Source organism: Prosopis cineraria, unplaced genomic scaffold (genome assembly GCF_029017545.1).
Source record: "Prosopis cineraria cultivar Desert tree isolate PC_DT_omini unplaced genomic scaffold, ASM2901754v1 PC6, whole genome shotgun sequence".
Taxonomy (NCBI): Eukaryota; Viridiplantae; Streptophyta; class Magnoliopsida; order Fabales; family Fabaceae; genus Prosopis; species Prosopis cineraria.
In genome coordinates this window covers 27597449-27620047 of record NW_026555337.1, presented here as the reverse complement: position 1 = coordinate 27620047, position 22599 = coordinate 27597449, and the positions used below count along the sequence as shown (strand labels likewise).

Here is a 22599-nt window from a genome sequence, read left to right as displayed (position 1 = left end):
TAAAATTGGATCAATGATCATCTCATTCATCTTCCACAATTTCTCTCTCTTCATTTGGTGTTCTTCATTTTCTCCAATTTTTCTCTCTACACTCCAACATGTCCAGCCACCTTTTTTTCCACTTTTTACCATCAAATCCACTCAATTCTTATACCATTCTTCTCCTCTCTCAAGGCCGACCTTACCCCAAACACTTGGAAGAAGATTTGAGCTCAATTCATCAAGACTATGGAGCAACATACTCAGCCACTTAGTGTTCTTAATGGAGGCAAGATTTTCTTTATGTTTTCTAGCTAGAATCTTTATAGAATCCTAAGGGAGATTTGATAGAAGAGGAGTTTTGAAGTCTTCATTTGGCTAAGCTCAACTATTTCTTCATCTTGTTTCAATTCCATTAGAATACCATGATTATTGTTGATTGTGGTTTAATTTGACTGTAGTTTCATGGTTGTTTGTAATTTGTAATTTTGAAACAAGATTGTTTATTTGAATTTCATGCTCTTGTTTCTGTTGTAATTTCATCCACTCTATGAATTTGCATGGTAATGTGTGATTTCAATGGGTGAATGTCTTGTATTAGCCTAACATGTAATTGTGTGGTGAATACTTGATGAGTTGCTCGAGTTTTCATAGTTTTGAACTTAGGTACAGATTTGGGTAGTGGTAATTGGGAATGAATTTTAACTAAACACTTGGTTAATTTTAGAGCTAAGCTAGTAAGGTTAACTAAAGGGCTTGTAATAACACTTAGGGAATTGAATTATTAAAGCTAAGGTACTTGAGATATCTTAGGTAAACTTATATTTCAGCCAAGGAAGAGGAGTTAAGTGAGCTGCCATGTTTGATTAAGAATTAGGATTCTTCCATTAGTAATACCCTAGGGTTCCTACTTAAATTGGGAAGCCACTTCTTTCATAATTAGGTTTAGTTTGTTAGTCTAATTTATTAGATAATTAGGTTAGCAATTAATTAATCAACTTTAAACGTTGGGTGATTTATTTCACTAGATACCTTTTGTTAGACTTGAAACCATTCCTTGAGAGATGACCTAGGGTTGGGCATTTATTGTATTAGGGTTAGCTTTAGTTTAATGTTGAGGGTAAGTGACTAAATCCTATTAATAAGCTACTGGTCAGAAATGCCTCCCGAGCTCCTAAGATTTGTTATTCTAGATGAACAAAGCTCTCTTCTCTCCTTTTCTTATCTGTTTCCTCCCTTCTCCTCCTTGAAATCACAAGTTGACAACATCATTTAAACGAACTTTCTACGTTGTGCATTGCAATGCATGGCACAATAAGGAAAATCAACACTAGGCGCACCCGCTTAATTTTAAAATACAATCCTTCCATTCTTATCTTCTCATTCAATATTCCAACAAGTCAAAACAACAAATTGTCATCCTATATCCTAGTTAATCATTAATTTATTAATTTACTCTTAATTAGAAATTAATTTCAAAATTATGAAATCAAGATGTTACATCAGCCACTATGAACCAAGGTGTCGTATGTAATACCCTTAACAACATTACCATACAACCTTCCATGCATCCACTAATAAATGCAAAATCATTTACTTTGAAAGCTTAGGATCCCGATATAAAACATTTCTAAAACCATTTCATAAAATACTCAAGTTGTGAAAAAACTATACAGTAGAAGCATTATATATAAGTACATTAAGGTTAACAAGAAAACATATTCAAATCAACCAAATTAAGCTAAAACAGGAGCCATACACTGCGATATATGACACAGAGGCCTTAGCATCACACTTTGTGCCATGCGTCGTGGCATGTGGTCATATATTGACACATGCGTCGTGATGCACACCCCAGATTTTACTATCAAATTGTAAAATCTAATGTAAACTTTAAATGTGTACTATTTTTACATCCAATATCCAATTTAGGTGATTTAGACTCCCACATGAAGCTTGTTTCATAATCTAACTAATAACACTAGTTTTGTTTGAATTTAATATTTTGTTCAAAAATTAGATACCTAAGTGTATTTTGACTGTTTTATGTCAAAATTTGCCACTTAAGCATCACTATTTGAAACCACAAGTCATTGGCCACTTTTAAGCCTTAACCACATCCAAATGGACAAGCAATACTTGATGAACATTTATATATACAATATAACACATATCCACATTTGGCTTGTAAATCACTTATTACTCACTTTTGGGCACAATCCATTTTTTTCTCATTTTCATTATCATTCCAAGCTAAGGTTTACCTTATCATCAAACATACTTCATGGCCATATTCTCAAACATCTATTATTTAGCCCACATTTCCATTTTCATCACCTATACACATATACACTCAATGGGCTAAGACACCAAAACTATACACACATATATAACCAAAGTATATGATTACATCAACCCTTCTATCTGATAGAAAGGGTTACCCATTTCCACATCCTTACTCAAGTTTTTTTACACTATTAACATGTTACATATGAGAATCTACACAACTGGCAACCAAAGTCAATTGTCTTATTAACTAAAAGTGCCAATTACAATGATTTAGGCAACTAAACAATCCTATCCATCAATTCTAAGTCCATTTCCACCTATTGCAAGTAATCACTTCTCATTTCAAGCATTAACATGCTTACTCTCAAATTTCTCCCATTCTTCTCTCTCTAAACTAGGTTACTTGAGCCTATAGCTTTAAAGTTTTATTGTCCTAACTCTAACTAGTCGTAAAGGCTTAGTTTAGTTCCAAAGAACCTTTCTATTACTATAAGATAAGAAATTCAATTTCTCAATAGTTCCAGAGAAGCTTTATCATTCTAACTCATTAAAATTCCAAATTTGATTCTTAATAATTTAAACTAAGAGAAAATAGGATAGAATTGGATATTAAGGCAATACGAGACTTACTTGATAAGTAACAAGTTGGAAACGTCATCCTTGCTCCTAATTTCATTACCTTAGCAGACCTCCTCTTCTTCTCCATGCCTAAGCTTCTTTTTCCTTTTCTTTCCTTCTGTTTCATGAGCTGATACATGCTCAAACTTATTAAAATTCTATGCCATGCACCACACTCATACGCTCTGCTTTGGGATGTCGTTGTTCCACTCATATCGATTCATATAATATGCCAAAGAATTAAAGCAACATCCCACCATTTAGAATCTTAAATCAGTATTAATGTAGGAATTAGAAATTTGAGATGTTACATCATATGCCTATTCCATCTATTTTACAAGGACTTCCAAATAAATATAGAATTGTGCACCAAGGCCTTCACAGTACCAGCATACCATATAAATTTCTAAACAATGTTCTATGGTGAACTTCTACCCTCTCAAAATGATCATGCCAAACATATTCTCAACAATTCACATATAGCCATAAACATGTAAAATTACACTTGAATAATCATTTACAACATAAATCATACAATTTCACAAGTACATATATGTATACAGAGGATTTAGCATAAAACTTTCAAAACCACAAATGATCATAGTTATGCATTCCACTTCACATAAAGTTTATAAGTTAATGATCACATTCACTAAGAGTATACTAGTTCAAAATAATAATTGAATAAACTTTCACAATAACACATAATCATCCAAATACGTAAATAATAAGTTTAGATAATTCAGATACCTCAACCCCTTTCATCATAAAAAGAGTTACTGTGGTCAATTGCCAACTTTACCTATGTCCACTTGCACAATAAGGAATGATTAAATATTTAATCTACAAGATTAAATATTTAATCATCAATTCTTACTCTAATTAACCGCCTTTTTAGCATAATTTTGGGTACCCACAATACCTAAAATCTCAATTTAATACTAACACTTCCAATACATTCCATTAATTTCATTTAATACCCAAACATACTAACAACACTAATCCTTTACCCATATTACTCTAAAAGTCCTAAATTTCACTTAGGGTTCATCTAAATCTCAATTAAAAATTTTAAATCACTATAAAATCTATAAACCTAGGTTTAAAAGCTCAATTTAACTCCCCAAGACTCTAGCTAAGTCAATGGGTTTGGTTAAGACCTAAAGAGAGACAAAAACAACCTCTAAACCTAACTTTTCACTTTAAAAATTCAAATATGGGGGAGGAGAGGGGAAATGGAGCTAATTAAATGATGACCAAGCTTGTATTATCTTCAAATAGCCTAGATAATGAAGCCCTAACAAAGCCAAGAGCCTTCTATATCACCTCTCGCATTTCTTCTTTTATTCTCTTTGAAATTAGACGCAACTTGCATCTCATTTATTTTAGAAATAGACCATACAGTGTGATGCAAGGTGCATGCATCATGGCACATGGCACAGTAAGGACTACATGCTATTTTGGCTACTCACTCGAGCCCAATTGACTCGTATGCCATTTTAGATCACTCTCAAAGCTATCCAAAGGTCTAAAAAAACCTTATTAGTGTCCCTAAATTATCATTAATTCATAAAGCACTCACTTTGACAAATTACCCTTATTAAATACTTAAATTTTTAAGTTGAAAACTTAGGATGTTATAGCGATTTAGGCTATTTTGCTAGGGATTTCCTAAAGAATAAAGGTAGGGTTTATGGGCTATACTAAGCTAAGCATATATGGAGTCCTAAGAGGAGGCTCAATTAGTGTTAAACTTGATTATACGTAAAATTTCTATTTGGGGGAAAAAATTGAGGCGTTATTTAACTCTAGTACACTTGTAACATCCAAAAAATTTTAACCCTGATTCATTAACCTAATGAGGGTAATTAGCGAGTTAATAAGGTATACGGCCATAAAGGTTTAACTTGACATAATTGATATAATTTCAACCCTAAAAGTGGGTATAGATCAATGATGGGCCACCTAGGCAAGGAAAGAGGAAGAAAAAGTGAGGAGTTATTTTCTGTGCCATATGTCGCAGTGCGTAGTTAGTCCATCATAGTGCACAGAGATAATTCAAACATAACAGGCTTCTCTATGCCATGCACCGCGACGGTGGGCAGTGTGTACTATAGTGCACAGCCAAAAATCTAATAAATCAATTCATGAGCTGTATGAAAACATAAGAGAAAAAGAGGAAGAAAATGAAAAGCTCAGTTTTAGCTCTACTAGGGCACAATATTTAGTTCCATTATTGATAGATTGAAGTTCTCAAACACCTAAGGTAAGATTATGGTGTCTTCTTCTTCCTTTCTCTCCCTTATTTGTAATGATTTATGATAGGGTTTGAGTTAGGAGATGGGTTTTCAGTCCATAGGAGTATAGGTCTAATTCCATTACTTAAAATGAGATTGATAGGAGTGGTTTAATGTATTGAAACACCACATTAGTGATTTTGAAAGTGGTTGGTCTATGGGAGTATTTATTGTCTAAAATTATCATAAATATGGTAGTTGGGAGTGTTTAATATACATTAATGATGGTTTGAGGTGTTACTAATGATAAGATGCATTAATGGAATTCAATAAGCCTATTGGGTAAGAATGGGTAGTGATTATGAGTTGGTTAAAAATAGTGTATGTGGAGTTTTATGTTAATAAAGCTTCAAAAGTTAGATAACAATGATATTCTTGTCATATAGATGTAGAGAGATTTGTTTTGGCACTACTCAAGCTTGTTGAAGCTTTGGGAAGTTGGTATAGTGAGGAGTAAACATTTGACCTCTTAAAGGTTTGAGGTAGCTAGGGAAAACTTAATCTTTATAGTTGAATGTTAATTGTGTTTGTAAAATGTGATTTATGAGTTAAATTGATTATGCATATTGGCAAGTACTTGATTATGAAATGGTTTTGGGAAAGAAAACATTGATTCTACTACCCTTGATGTTTTGCAAAATTGATTGTAATTTATTACTATGGGTGGATAACTGTGATGAATTATGTGTTAAATTGTGGAGCATTTATGTTATGTGAGTTTATGTGTTGAGAAATGATTGTTAAAATGCATATTATGTATGCAATGTGCATAGCATGATCATTGGTGGGAGTTTGCCTAGGGAGAGGAGTAGATTGGTTGAAATCCACGTGGTATTGGCAGTGACCATTGGAATCAGGAACTAACTGTGGCACCGACCGTTGGAATCAGGAGGTAGCCCTTGTCCCATAGATGTTTTGAGACTGTCCCACTTGTTCTACAAGAGACTCAAATCTAACTAGTCTCCACTGATTCATGAAAAGGCTAGATTAGGAGTACGACATCCCATGGTTGTTAGTATTGGGGGAAACTAGATTATATAAATGAGTGAGTTCACCTTAGCTCGTTAGCTCCTCGCAAGTGGAAGGTTGGGTTAGTCCATAAAGGATATAGCCACTGGTTTTATATCGAAGGTAACAAGAGGATATAAGGTTGGCATATGATCATAATACATATAAGTCCGGCCACATGGTTGTTAGTTTTATGGTCTGGCATGTGTTAAGGGTGTATGGTTGTTATTTTGTGACCTTGAGTTATGTTTTCACAAAATAACATGATATAGTGGTTTGTGGCAAGCCTGGTCACATGATTGTTAGTTTTGTGAACCGTGGCCTAGTATTATGTGATATATGTGTTTGTTTGCCTAATTGAATCTATTTACAATTAATATACAACTGTAAGGGTTAAGTATAACTTGGTTACTAAGTAGTTGTACTTACCCTTCAATTCTTAATATTTTCAGGACCTAGCTCATTGAATTCGAGTCGGGAAAAACATACAGAGGCTTAGGATTTATGGAGTAATCCTCTATGCGCCTCTCATTTGTAACTTTCATGTGTATTGGTTAATATAATTTCCAACTAGGATTTATTGACATGATTTATGCAACTTTTCCTCCCCTTTTATATTTTATGAAAATCGGGGTTGAATGATGATTTTATGATATAAGTGTATTTGATTGTGTGTGGTACATTGCATAAGTTCGTAAGAGTCTACAAGAATTCATTGAGTGTGGTTGGAGGGTTGGTGTAGGCTATTGGCACGTGTGGTTGAATTGAGACACCCCATTTGGGAGATTTTGTGAAAATATGGTCAAAATGGATTTTGGTGTCTAACTTTTTATAGAAAATGAGTTTAAACATGAAACTAATGTCATTAGCTAGAACTAGGAGAAAGCTCCGTGTAGATACCGAAATCACCTTAATAGGATGTCGGATGAAGATTTAAGATACGTCAGAAGTTTGCTCTCTATGTTGCCAAATGATAGCACTGATCTATCAAATTTTGTGCAATACACTGTGGCACATGGCACAAAGGAGACATGCCATAGTGCACGAGCTATAAGTCGTGGCGCACATGTCATTTTCTGTATCAAAATCAATTTTGAGTTTTAAAACTCATTATTATAGGTCCCAATTGACTTCCAAGCTTTCGCTTTTTTTTCAAAACTCTAATTTGGGCCTATTAATCATGTTTGAGATTTAAATTGTCGAGATTGGGATTCCTTTGAAATAATTTTGGGAAAATTCTCTTTTTAAAACCTTATAGTTTGGTAATCATTAAGGGTAGAACCTTGGATTACCATGATTTGGAGTTAAAGGTGGTTTAACCTTAGGGAGGTTACACCACTCACTCATTTGTCCCATAAATGTGTTCAGAAATTGTGTTTGCCTTTGCATGAGCTTCCTTATATAGTGAAAGTGTCTACATCATTTGAGTTGCTAAACAAGACTAGTAAGGTTTGTATAAGAGTATAGTTGAGTTTTAAGGGCCATACTTCTCTGGTGAATTTGATCCTAATCCCTATATAAGGGTTGGATGTGATTATTGGGATGGACTGGTTGGTGACTAATAATGCTACCTTGGATTGTGCCAAGAAAGTGGTGTTGTTACCAGTTCATGTGACTCTTTTAGTGATTGATAGTTAATCTAGATTTCTTTTAGTAGTGTAAGCATAAAGGTTATTTTTTGAAGGTTGCTATACTTATGTAGTCTTCTTTTCAGTACAAGGTAATCATGATAGAAGTATTAGTGAAATCCAAGTGGTGAATGAGTTTCCATAGGTGTTTGCAAACAAGATCTCAGATTTACCATAAGAGCAAGAAGTGGAGTTCTCAATCAATTTAATATCAGGTTCTGAGCTAATTTCAAAAGCTCCATATCATATGATTCCTTTTGAGTTATAGAACTTAAGGAGCACCTTGAGGAGTTGTAAGTCTAACATGTCAAATTTTTTATTTTTGCGTTAATATTGATTAAGGGGTGAATTAGTAATTTAATATGAGACTTGGATTCTAGATGGTGAGATGTTATTTAATTCCTTGGGATGTGATATGGATAGATTTTAGTAGGAGAATGGCATCGTGAAGTAGAAGTGTGAGTGTAGTAAGGAATTCCCTCATTATGCCACACGCCATAGTTGAAGTTGGATGTGTTGTGGGTGTATTGTATAGAAATGACGTGAATAAGAATATGTTAGCTTGTGAAAAAAAAAGGAAAAAGAAAGAAAGAAGGGTCAGGCATAAGGAAGAAGAGGAGCTTTTTTAAGGAAATGAGTTTCAGGAGCAAGGACGATGTTTTTGACCTGTTACTTATCGAGTAAGTCTTATACTACCTTAACCTTCTATTCTGCCCTATTTTTCTTAGTTTAAACTATTGTGAAATTGAATTTGAAATTTTTAAGGAGTTAATTTCTTATCCTATAGTGATAGAAAGGTTCTCTAGGACTAAATTAGAATGTTATGACTAGTTTGAGTCGGAACGATAAAGCTTTAAAGCTATAAGCTTAAATTAACCTAATTTAAAAAGAAAGTAAACGGAGAAATTTGAGAATAAGCATGTTAATGCTTGAAATGGATAGTGATTAGGTGTACAAGGTGGAAATCAGCATGAATAAGGCAAATAATAATTATTAGGTGATAGATTGTTATAATTGGAACTTTTAGTCAATAAGATATTTGACTTCAGTTGCCAATTTTGTGTAGATTCTCGCGTATGATGTGTTAATAGCAAAAAGAGATTTAAGTTAAGTAGTAGAACATGGGTAAACCTTTCTTGTGAACAGAAGGGTTAAGATAACTATATAGTTTGTTATGTTTATTAACTGTTATAACTGTGTAGAAGTAATTGTATAACTATGCATTCCTTGTTTTGCGAGTTTTTATGCATGATTTTGCAATGTAAATAATTTTAACATGAAATTGATTGATAGAATGAAAGTTTAATGATTTCTAGCTTTGAACGAATGTGTGTGTGTGTGTAAAGTGTGTAAGCATGGAAAAGTGGTAAACTATGTGTTAGACAGGAAGGCGCAGCGAAAGATTAAAAATTTGAATCCCTATCCCTATGTGGACCAAACAAACTCGTTCAAATTAAGGTGGATAGAAGAGTTACCTTTTAATTGTGAGCTTTTGACATGTGTTCTCTTCAAGAGTTTGGATTTCAAGAACTGACAGCGTAGATTTGCTCTCTTTACTAGTATCTACACAAATAGCTTCCTAATTTAAGCAGTGTGTTAACACTCTCAACATCCGTTCGTCTTTGAACATCAGTTTCCTTTTCTTTAAGGTGTTTTGTGGCTCTTAAAGTATTTTGCCCTAAAAATTTTCTAACTCTCTTTTAATGAGCACTCCCCCTCTTATACCATATATATAGATTAGGGTTTTAGTTAGCCTTTAATGAGCCAATAAAAATTAGATTAAATTTATCTTATAATAAAATCTATAATATTATATCTAATTTGAATTTATCTTATAAATTCAAATTATAAAACTAACACAATATAAATATAATATAATATAATATAATATAATATATCACATATACATATTATATTATATATACACATGAATATATATACATATATATATATATATATTTCAAATATATATATATATATTATATTTAACTTCATATATATATACATACATATATATATATATATATCATACACACACACACATGAATATATATATTTTAAATATATATAATTATATTTTAAATTTTATATTTCATATAAATATATATAAATATTTATCAAATAAATATTCAAATATATATATATATATATATATATATAATTCATTCACCCTATATTACATTAATTAAATCTAAACATATTCCAGATTCAATGAACTTGGCCATTATAGCTCAAGTTAGGTTGTTCTTGTGTATGACTATGTAGGCTCATATGAAGTTAGTAGTAGGCTAATTATGCTATTAGCCCACAACTCACAAGTGGCCTATAGCAAGACATTGCAACTACCCAATTCATATAGAGATCAATGATCCGATGCAACCTTTCATATAACCATATCACATACCTTTTATCACGCGATATTTTGGTCAAGTATGAGACATGGAATTGTCATTCTCCTTTACTTGATCATTACTTTTTCAATCTCTAAGCGGACTGACATAACAATGAAAAAACCCTTTCCATTACAGTATGGCTATATATTTTCTTAGTTTTACTCATCGAGAGGCCTAGGAATATCTCTTAATTAACATAAGGGATAAATTATATCTTAACCGCTCATATTTCTCTGTATGAATATCACTAGTCTCAATCATAGCCTTTATGGTCACCCAGTCAAAGGTGACTTTTGATTAGGTCAAAGTTCAACAGTCATCATATAGGAATCCATGATGATCTCAGGTCAAAGGGCTTAGTGATATGGTTATATATAAGATAACCTTATGAATTGTATCATGTAGCTTTTTCATAGCAAGTCAGTCTAATACTTTGTACTCTTTCAAGTGCCTATGACTTTAACTTATATTTCTATAATTAATTAAAGTCATACTAGTCTTGTTTCATTTATGATCCCTCATAGATGACCGATCAGAGACATTTAGGACAATCACTATAGTTTGTCCAAGGATACAGTTATTATAGTGAACATACAATTGATATGGTAACAAAATTAAAATTCATTAAATAATAATGTGCATAGTACAATGATTGGCCCTAGGGCATGATTTTCAACATATAGGGGGTGGGAGTTCACCTAGGGAATATGTGGATGTGTGTGTGTGTGTGTAGAGATAGATATAAGTGAACAAATCTATATGATTAAGCTAGCACCATGAGACATTCGATGCATCATTATATTTGTGCTAGTACCATAGGTAATCCAGTACAACATTACATTGGAACTATTACCATGGGATATCCGGGCAGTCTGGCAACTCCCTAATGCTCATTAAGGTGTGATTAGTAGTCAACAATGCCTCTATCACAAGTATGTGAAATAAGAAAAACCACAGTCCATATGTGGGATAGAATACCTTTGGTAGGGTGTTTCTACTATTAATGGTATGCTTAGGTCAATATGTGATTGATTCAGAAGAGCCTATGGTTTTATGTCAATGAGCTTTAGAGGATCGGTGGATAGATGATCATGTTATTATTTGAGATTGTGGAAATACTTTGGAAAGAGAAAAATTTTATATACTTTTGATATATATATACTACTACTACTACTACTTTGGTTTAGTTTACTTTATATATTTATTTGTGTTAATGGACATTAAATGATCTATATTAGTTACTGAGATTTTGACCTCACCTGTGGTTATTTATATTTTTTAAGTTCTAGTACTAGTAGTACAAAGGGAAAGAATTTGGGCCACGAATAAAGAATCCTTTACAAAGCCCATTGTAAGATGGTGTAATGAGTATGGTTGATAATAGTGTGAAACATGTATATAAGTTGCCATAAGAAGTATATCATAGTACATGAACTTGTGGATGCATAAAATTGTGTGATTTTGGTATTCTAGAGTATAATATATATACATGTGTGTATACTATGAAATGATGTTATAGGTTAGATAATGGCTGTTTGAGTATATGGTTGTGATGGATATGTGATGTGTATGTGGAATGTGGTCTTGTATGAGAATGAGAATGAAAAAGTGAATTTTGCCTAAGAATGTATGACGGGCAATTTACAGGCCAAATGTATGTACATGTGTTATATTATGTATATAACTACTCAATTAAGTGTTGTTTTGTCCATTTAGATGTGGTCAAGGCCCTGAAAGTGGTTAATGACATATAGTTTCATTTGGAGATGCTTAAATGGCAAATTTTGACATAAAACAATCAAAATGTACTTGGGTGTCAAATTTTTAAATGGAATATTGAATTTTAATGAAACTAGTGTCAATGGTTAGAATATGAAGTAAGCTTTGTGTGGGCAATTGAACCATTCCAATCAAATATTTGATGAAAAAATGACGTACGTCCAAAGTTTGCACCAGAAACTATCATTTAACTACAAATTTTGGTGTGTATGCTGCGGTGTATAGCATAGAGCGTGATGCTGATGTCTCTGTGCCACATGCTGCAGCGCATGTGGTATGAGCTATGGTGCATGGCTCACTTTTTGTGTAAATTTTAATATTTTGAAATGGGTTTCTTTTGAGATTTACTTATACTTTATTGTCTGCTTTTGCTGTGAATTATTTTGAAATAACTTATCCTATTTTATAAAGAAATTTTCAAAAGTACTTTGGGATCCTAAAACTTTCAAAGATATTTTAAATTGATTTAGTAGATTGCGTGGAAGGTTGAATGGTAATGTCATTGAGGGCATTACAGTTAAAGAAGGGTTTTATATGCCCCATAATAATGGCTTTCACTCGAGTATTCAGATGGCACCATATGGGGCATTATATAAGTAAAATTGCATATCTCCTCTGTGTTAGGTTAAGTTAGGTAAGAGGAGTATTATTGGTCTTACAATTATCAATCAAACTATGGAGAAGATTCAAGTGCTTTTGGTAGAAAATTCTTATCGCCCAGAGCCACTATGTTGATAGGCAACCTCGATCGCTAGAGTTTACGGTCGGAGACCATGTTTTCCTTAGGGTTTCTTTATTGACTGGTATTGGTAAGTCCATTAAAGTTAAGAAGTTATCACCTTATTTTATAGGACCTTACAAGATTCTGAGTAAAGTAGGCCCTGTGGCATATTAGATTACTTTGCCTTCATAGTTATCTAGGATACATAATGTGTTTCATGTGTCTCAATTGAAAAGGTACCAACTAGAACCGTCACATGTAATTGAGTTGGAGGAAGTAGACGTTCAAGAAAATATCACATATTAAACTAAGCCAAATCAAATAGTGGATATGAAAGATAAGTGTTTGTGTAATAAGACTATCTAGTTAGTGAAAGTCCTTTAGAGGGGATGACTCCTAATGATGAGATGTAAGAAACTAAAGAGAATATGAAGTAGCAGTATCCCTATTTGTTCCCATAAGGTGAGTTATATAGTTGTGCTTGAATTTTAAGGGCAAAATTCCCTTAAAGGAAGGGAGAAGTGTAACATCCAAAATTTTTAATCTAGAGAACTAACTGCTAATTAGATGTAAATTAGTAATTATTGGATTAATTATGGTTTGGAATGGTGAATTGATATTTTGTATTATTAGCCTAGTGTATTATTAGGATTGGTGTACGACTTGCAATAAAAAATGAAGTGCAAAGGCTAAAGTAAGAAGTATCTTACTGTGCCATGATAAATGACACAAAAATTGAATAAATCAAACGTGGCTTAGCTTGTGAAACTAGAGGGAAAGGGAAGTAAGAATGCATGAGAGAGAAGAAGAGGTTCAATTTTGCTAGGGCATCAGTTATGGAGGTGTTGAGAGTCAGTTCTAACTACTGGCTTAGCAGGTAAGTTTCGTACCACCCTAAGCTCCTATTCTACCCTAATTTCTCTTAGTTTTAAATATAGAGAAATTGAATCAAGGAGTTTTAAGGGGTTGTTTTCTTACCTTTTAGTATTAAAAAGAGTCTTGAGAGTTAAACTAAGGCTTTATGATTGGTTTGAAAATTAATGGTTGAGTTTTGGAGTTATAGGCTCAATTTAACCTAAATTGAAAGCTTAAAAAGGGTAGAAATTTTTGTCTAAGGTAGTTTAGCCGTTTTAATAGGCTAAGAGTGTGTAGTTGTGATGGGTAGGCTAAGGTGAGTCCAAAAAGTATAAATGGCATGAGTATGAGTGCTAAGTAGTGTGACTTAGCTAAATTAGTGTTTTACATTGAGCTTTGGAATTGACCAAGGACACTTGCTTATGTAGATTGAGTATTTAGAAGATTTCTCATGAAAGTCTATAGATTACAAGTGATTCAGTGCAAATGGTAACCCTTAGTAAAAGGGTGTGAGGTAATTGGAAAAACCCTTCTATTAATTAGCTTGTAAAATTATTTATAAGTTATTTATGTAAATTAATTAATTATGACTTTTAAATTGATAAAGTAGCATTGTTGTGAAAAGTAATACATGTAATGCATATGATAGATAGTGCAAGAGTTATTATATGGAAGTGGTGCGTGTGAGAAATATGTGTTAGTGATACTTATGTGCATATGTCATATTGCATAAGTGTACGCATGATGATGTGATGCCTTGGTCAAAAGTAGAGGTTGGTGGCCCTGCTTTGTTTAAGGCTAGGAAGCCTTAGTCTAAAGCGTTGATTGTGATTCACTAGTGGGACTTAGGAGTGCATGAGCATTAGTGAGAGGTGAAAGTTCACCTTGTGAAGTTGTGTTGACTATTTTTAGCGTATGTGATGCTTATGCCTTATGAACCATAGCTGACAAGCATGGTTAGGCTACACCTTGTCACTTTGTGGGTGATTGGTAGGGGGAATATTCAATCCCTTGCCGATTGGTTAAGGGAATCTATAATCCACAGATGGTTAAGAGGTATTGGTCCTACTTCTTTGATTAATGGTGAGCTTGGACTAACGAAAGAGCTATTGGATTAGGAAGCACAGTAGACGAGTAAAAATTTAAATCCCTAATCACAATCACAAACTGATCAAACTCATTTAAGTTAAGGTGGATAAAAGAGTTACCTTTCTGGCTTTGAATTTCTCACGTGTTTTCTTCAAGTGTTCTAAACCTTAAGAGCTCTGATAACGCAGATCTGCTCCCTTTACTGATATCTACACAAACAACTTTCAACTCGAACAGCGTGCTAGCACTCGAAATGTCCGTTTATTTTCTTAAACGTCAAACTTCTCTTTTCTCTAAAGTGTTTCCATAGCTCTAACTGTATTTTATCATCAGGACTTTTTCTGACTCTCTCTATAAGCTCGCCCCTTTTTTTATAATATATATATAGATTATGATTTTTAGTCTTCCTCTTAATTTTTGAAAATAACCATAATTATTTCAAAAATCATATCTTGAGCCAATGAAAATTAAATTAAATTTATCTCATAAATTTAATCTATAATATCATATCTGATTCGAATTTATCTCATAAATTTATATTATAGAACTAATATGATATCTTTTTATATCATGTTACTTATTAAATTTAATTTTATCATATAAAACTAAATTTAAAACTAACATAATATATATATATATATATATTATGTTATGTTATATTTTAAATTTTATATATCATATACATACATACATACATACACACACATATATATATCAGATACACACGAATATATATTTTGAAAAATATATAAATATATATAATTATATTTTGAATTTTATATTTCACATATATATATTTATCAAATAAATATTCAAATATATATATATATATATATTAGTTCACCCTAGATAAAACATTACATTCATTGAATCTAGACACATTTTAGATTCAATGAAATTAGATATTATAGCTCGAGTTAGACTGTTCTTGTGTGTGACCCTATAGGCCTATATAAAGTTAGCAATAGGCTAATTATGCTACTAGCCTAAGAGTCACAAGTGGTCTCTAGCAAGATATTGTAACTACCTAATTCATATAGGGATCGATGATTCAATGTAACCTATCATATAATCGTATTACATCCTTTTTGTCACATAATATTTTGAACAAGTGTGAGACATGCATTGTCATTCTCCTTTACCTAACCATTACTTTCTCGATCTCTGAGTGGACTGACTATGACAATGGAAAACTCTTTCCATTGTAGTATATCCATATATTTTCTCAATCTTACTCATTGAAGAGCCCAATAATATCTCTCAATTAATGTAAGGGATAAATTTTATCTTGACCACTCATATTCCTCTGCATGAATATCACTAAACTCAACTATAGTCTTTATGATCACCTAATTAAAGATGACTTTTGATTAAGTCAAAGTTCAATGGTCATCATGTAGGAATCCATCATGATATCAAGTCAAAGAGCTTAGTGACATAGTTACATATGAGATAAGCTTATGATTTATACCATATAGCTTTCTCATAGTAGGTCGGTCGAGCACCTCAAACCCTTTCAAGTGCCTATAACTTTGATTTATATCTCTATAATTAACTAAAGTCATACTAGTCTTATTTCAACTGTGATCTCTTATAGATAACCAACCCAAAACATTTAGGACAACCATTATAGTTTATCTAAGGATACAATTATCATAGTGAATATGCAATTAATATGATAACAAAAGAAAAATTCATAAATAATAATGTTCATAGTACAATGATTGGCCCTCGGGCACAGTTTCCAATAAGGGGTCATGTGCATAACCTATGGATTCAGTCGGGAATATGAAGGTTTTGGGGGATACTATTGAAACATGCTCATACATAATTATCTGTGCATTGCATAACACTGTTACTTATATTCATTGTTAAAATAGTGTTACTCTATCTCGTGTCTAGTTTTACCTATTAATTAGTGTTTAGATTTATTTAAGTTACTAGAACATATGTCTCACTTCGTTACTTCATGTTACAGGTGTAGAGAGCTCAAAGAGGCCGAGAAAGGAACCTCAAGAGAATAGCTTCATTCTAGTAGTTTGTATAGCTACTTTTAGAAGTGTAATGAATGTATAGTTGTAATTAGTGTTAAAGTTGCCAACTAGGTTGTAACATGTACATATGTCATTTTGAGTGACTTGCTTGTATTATTTTGATGCATCTTTACCAAATGTGTTAATGTGTGTGAATATGGTGGTTGTCTTAGATGCTATTACAAGCAAGCATGTGTATAATTATTTTTGTGATATCTTACTCTGTAATATGTGTTAAACAATACTTTCCTAGCTTGTGGTGCCTAAAGTATAGGTACTTATGTAAAGTTAGAGGTGTGTGTAATGAGTATGACTTGATAATATTAAGTATTCAACTTATTCTACAAATGTGTTGATGTGTTTGTGATAATGTGTATGTGTGGGAATCAAGTGGTTATTGTGAATCGTGACTAAATAGTAAGACTTAGCTCTATTTGTGTAAGTCAAGTATATGTATGAACCCTAACTATATGATAAAGGTTAGCTCCATATATGCAAGTCAAATGTATATAAGTAGAACAAGTGTAAAAGTGTATGGATGTTATTTTGTGCAATTATGCATGTTGTTGTATTTTCTCATGTAAGTCCACATATGTTAAAAGTGGTATTGAGAGGTCAAATTGTATAATGTGTGATGCATGATATTATGTGCCAATTGGGCGTGTTTAGTCTTTGTGGACTTGGTTCGAGGCCCAAAATGGCCTAATAAGGCTAAGTGTTGAATTTGAACTGTCATGGTGTTTGAGTTTTTAAAGAAAAGTAACTTTTTTCATGATAGTACTTGTCATGAAATTACAATGTGAACATCGAGCAATTATATATGATGGAGAAAAAGATAAAGGTAGTGTCGCACCCGAAAATGCGACATGGACAGCGCAAGAGTAGAGGTTCTCGACCTTTGAAAGGAAGACTGGAGAAATGAGAGTCACCACCAAGATTTTGAGGAAAATCTCAGAAAACCATTTAAAGGAGGACAAGGATGGTCTGCAAAATTAGAGAATAGGTTCGGGAGTCGGTTGAGTGTGAGGAAGGTGTTAGGCACCCCACAACACCCATTCGCGAGAACGGTTACCTCAAGTTTGTTGTGCTATATTAATATGGTTTTAAAATTATTTTAATTATCCCCTTTATATTCATGTGTTTGATATAAAAAGGGAGAATGACAATTAAGGACCTGCTAAGAACATTAATCCTAATTACGGACTGTGAAATTTTGAAATTCTAGTTAAGGACCATGGTCCTTAATTGTGATTAAAAAGATGTAATTTGTAAGGTGGGATTCATTATTGCCATTTGGGAATTCACTAACCCAACTTGAGAAAATTTGTAACGTATATTGTAAAAACATGAAACCCCACTTGGAAATTGAATGTTTAACAAAAAGCGCCATTTGAGAATTCACTAACTCGACTTGAAAAAATTTCTAACATATATTGTGAAAACATGAAACTTCACTTGGGAATCAATTGTTTAATAAAAAACACCAATTTGGATAAGTCACTTTTTATTAATGATTCTCAAGTGAGGTTTTATTTTTTTACAATATACGCTAGAAAGTTTTTCAAGTTTAGTTAGTGAATTCTCAAGTAGCACTTTTTGATAAACATTTCATTTTCAAGTGAGGTTTCATATTTTCACAATATACATTAATAATTTTCTCAAGTTGGGTTAGTGAATTCTCAAGTCGCATTAGTGAATCCCACCTCACAAATTATATTTTTTTTATCACAATTAAGGACCATGGTCCTTAACTCTGATTTCAAAATTTCACGGTCCGTAATTGGGATTAATGTTCTTAGCAGGTCCTTAATTGTCATTCTCCCATATAAAAATGATAAGAATTAAACGAGAAATATTTATTTATTTACAGGAAGGACTTGACTCAAAGTCTGACTTTAAGGCCTATGTATCCTGCAGTGGAGATCAAAGTCCACATAGTTCAAACTTTAAAAGTTATTGGCAAAAACATTTTTCAAAAAAAAATTAATTAGAAATAATTCACCATTTTGCAAATAAAATAATTTCTAAAATTTTAATGTGTGTGTTTTAAATTGCAAAAAGTGATTTAATTTTAACTATTTTCTCAATTTTTAAAATTTTTTTCAAATAAAGAAAAGAGTTTTAAAATTATTTTTCATGTTTTATTAGTTTTTTTAGAAAATTTAATTGCTATACCTGTAGAGCCTTATTCACTCATACAATAATACAGTTATTCTAAATATCTGTGGAGATTTCAAAATCTCTCACGATAAAAGAGTGAAATAGTGTAAATATTTTAAGTATATTTTAATGTGTATTTATATAACTTATATTTTTGAACATAGAAATCTTAATCGCTATACCTATGAAGTCTTATTGACTTTTACGGTAAGATAATTATTCTAGAAGTCTATAGACTTTTAAAAATCTCATATGACCAAAAGATCTAATTAGACAATATGATTATAATTTATATTTATTAATTTAATTAATTAATAGTATAAAAATTTTTTATTATTTTTTACATTATTCATATAAACTTGAGAATTGTGATATCTGCGAGGATTTATTATCCTACGTGATAAGACAATTAATTTAATTCTCTATAAAGATTCTTGAAATCTCTCATGAGACTTAAATATTTTATTAATTATAAAAAGAGAATTAATTTTAATGATGAGTCTTTGAAACCCATATTATTGTATACAAAATTGATTCTCATATCCGTAAAATCTTATTGATTTTCACGGAATGAGATCATTTTAGATGCCTGCAAAAATTCTCAAAATCTCCTACTTCATGTTTTAAAAATTGATATTTGTACTTAGCATATGAGCATAAAAAGATCATATATTCAAGAATTATTCATTTGAATATAAAATTCACAGAGGCAATTAATAAGGAGTAAATCATTTCTACTTCTGACTGACTAGGCCATGTTACCTTAAATGCTATGTTGCCTTATATGCTTGGCTTAAGGCTTTAATGATATTCAAAAGGAAGTAACATTAAATAATATGAAGCAGCAACGTTATTTCATTAAAATGGGAAAACCAAGTATGTAAGTCATGTAGCAATCACAATATTATTCTCACAAGTAAAGCTCCTAATTTTCCCAAAAATAATCAACACATCCCTTCAACAAAATAATAAGAAGCAGCTTGGTCTATACATTTTTGTTGGTGCTAATATGAATCTAAATCCAATTTCAATCTATGTCTTGGAACAACAAGTAGAATCTCACTTGAACTATATGGAGAAAAATAATCAACCATCATACTAATTGCATATTATGATAGGTAAGAATAGTAAGATCAAAGAGACACCCAACCATCTAAAGTTCATCATAACTCGTAAGCACCCAAGAGATTTAAGCCGACCAAATCATATACCAATCTCACTCAATATGTAGATAGCAATTAAACAGAAATATGACAATTCGAGGGCCAAGGTTAAACTTTTATATTCCCAAAAAAAGATGAAAGAATAGGAGATGTAGATTACCAGCCAATTAAATAAGGAATGAAGCCAATAATCCTCATCATAGTGAACCTAGAATCAGTTCCATCATTGGCGAAATCACCATTCCCTTCTTGTTCACCATCAGAGACTGTGTCTCTTGAGCTGAACTATCCTCTCCCTTTTTTCAGTCCCTCTTCCAGCTGCTACTACTCATCCATTCTCGATCTCCTTTCTTGCTCTCGCTTTATTTTTTAAGTCTCCTCCTTCTCTCAGATTCTCGATCTCCTTTCTTTTTCTCGCGTTCTCTTTTCTCTTCTGCGTCTCTAGGTCTCTCTCTCATTTATTTTTCTAGTTTCTCTTCTCACTGTTTGCAGTCTCCTCCTCGTTCACTCTCATCTCCCTTCTTTTCACATGAGTGCTGTGTTCAGGTAGTGTGTTCGGTCCTCCCCTTCCTCACTCAGTCTCTCCCTCAGTGCTCTATTTCTCATCCCTTTCTCGTCTGTCCTCGGTCTCTGATTCCTCAAGTTTTCCTCCTCTCTTCTCTTCCTCAGTTTTCCTCTCAGCTCTCTCCTTCCTCCAGTTTTTTTCTTGTCTGTTTTTATTTGTTTTCGTCTCTTCAGTTTCTTGTCTCCATGCTCTGTTTTTTTGCTTCTCATCTATCTCCCCCAGTCTTTTTTTTTCGCTCTCTTCTTATGCTCTCCCATCCCCTCATTTTTTGCTATTTCTCCTGCTCTTTATCACTGAAGCTCGGGATCTTCCTCTTGCGTGCACGTTGCTTTCCTTCCTTTCACTTGTGTGCACACCGCATTTCTGCTCTGCTTTTGCTTTTTTTTTTTTGCCATGTGCATCTCTATCTTTTCTTCAACGTGCTGTCTTTTCTGTAGTGTGTGCATGCTCTCCAATTTTTCTGCTCACGTGAATGTGTCTGCTCTGCTTTTTGTTTTCTTTTCTATTTGCTGTCTGCTTTTTACTGTTCTTGCATGTTTCTTTTCTGCTTCCTTTGCTTTTTCTGCAATGTACTTGCGTCTTCACTCTCCTCTCTGTTTTTTTTTTTTTTTTCACTTGTGGGTCTGAGTTTTTAGCTTTCCTCTATCCCTTTTCTTTTTTTTAGTGACTTGGACAAGCTAGATGTTAAGGAAGTTGAGCAGTCTGTGACGTGAAACAGGGGAGAGGAAGCACTCACAAGATGGATTTCTACAAAGATGGAAAAAGCTCCAGCACTACCCACGTCGTTGACAGTAACCAGGATGAATGCTGGAAAAAATGAGGAGAGAGAAGATTGATCTCCTTGACTCTTTGAACATTTGAATTTCAGAAGGAGGAGAAGAAAAGAATGGGGTGCATGCATTTTCTCTGCTAGCCGAAAGCAATCTTGGGCTGAGTGCCCCATTTTTAAGTTTTTTGATTTTAATGCGCCTTTTTTTGTCAATCAAATTAAGGGAGAGGAAAAAATCTAATTTTAAAATACATAATTTAAATGAAAATCATTAGATTTAAGGAGAGAAATTTAAAAATATTTAATCCTCAAAAGTTGATTTCCAATATTTTTTTAAGATTTAACCTCTTTTTTTGTTAAATTATTATTGTTTTGAACATATAATCCTAAAAAAAGGATTAAATTTTGATTTTGTATTTTTATATTTTTTTGGTTATTTTTTAATGAATTAAAAGAAATAAGATCTTAAGCAATAAAAGATTATTCAAAATAAAATTAAACCCTATTAATTTTTTTTGAAAATATAATCCTAAAAAGGATTAGACTTCATTTTTATATTTTTATATATTTTTTGGTTATTTATTATTAAATTTAAAAAAATACCTGAATAAAATACGGTGTTCATTGGTAGGTACGGAGAAGAGGGGATTCTCTTGGGTCATGGAGTCAAAAGCTCTATGATGTTAAAAAGATCTAGCTCATGAGAAAAAGGGTTTAAGATTTGGAAGCCAATCATTTCCATTGATAAACAAAATATTGACAAAGAAGGATGCTTCATATAGTCTTTATCTTGTTATCCAAAAGAGCTTACTGATAAGCAGTTGGCTCCACTTCCAAAATAGTGATATTCCCCAAAAAGAACAAACATGCACGTTCATCACTTCCGTTGGACGACAACATAGAAGAGAAAGAAAACATAAAAGACATTGAATGCCCTAATCACTCCATCTTTGAGGAGCAACAACACTAGACATATATGACGTCGTGAAGACAACAATGCTATAAGTTCGACAAGCTCTTTAAAGGATAAAACAAGGGAGGTTTTGAAGACTTCTCAATTGTCATTTTAGCCATTTTTCATGTTTTTCAAAACAGCGAGATTAATATATGACCAACTTCTTCAATTCTAAAAATCAAATTATAAATATATATATTTATCAATATTATACAATTATATTATATTTTATAGATAATAAATAATATAACTTATTTCAGATTCTGAGTAAAATGTCATGCTAAGAAGATTCTAATTA

General features: G+C 32.3%; 1 long non-coding RNA gene across 1 annotated transcript in view; it reads right to left on the bottom strand.

Annotated features, from left to right (window-relative positions):
* The window catches only part of LOC129312808 (uncharacterized), a 30965-nt gene extending 10278 nt beyond the window's left edge, over nucleotides 1-20687 (bottom strand). Inside the window, exons 1-2 of the long non-coding RNA XR_008593701.1 lie at nucleotides 20173-20687; nucleotides 2899-3016 (exon numbers count right to left, since the gene is read on the bottom strand). This is a non-coding gene — a long non-coding RNA (uncharacterized LOC129312808). The remainder of the gene's footprint in view (nucleotides 1-2898; nucleotides 3017-20172) is intronic.
* Between the last annotated feature and the right edge of the window lie 1912 nt (nucleotides 20688-22599).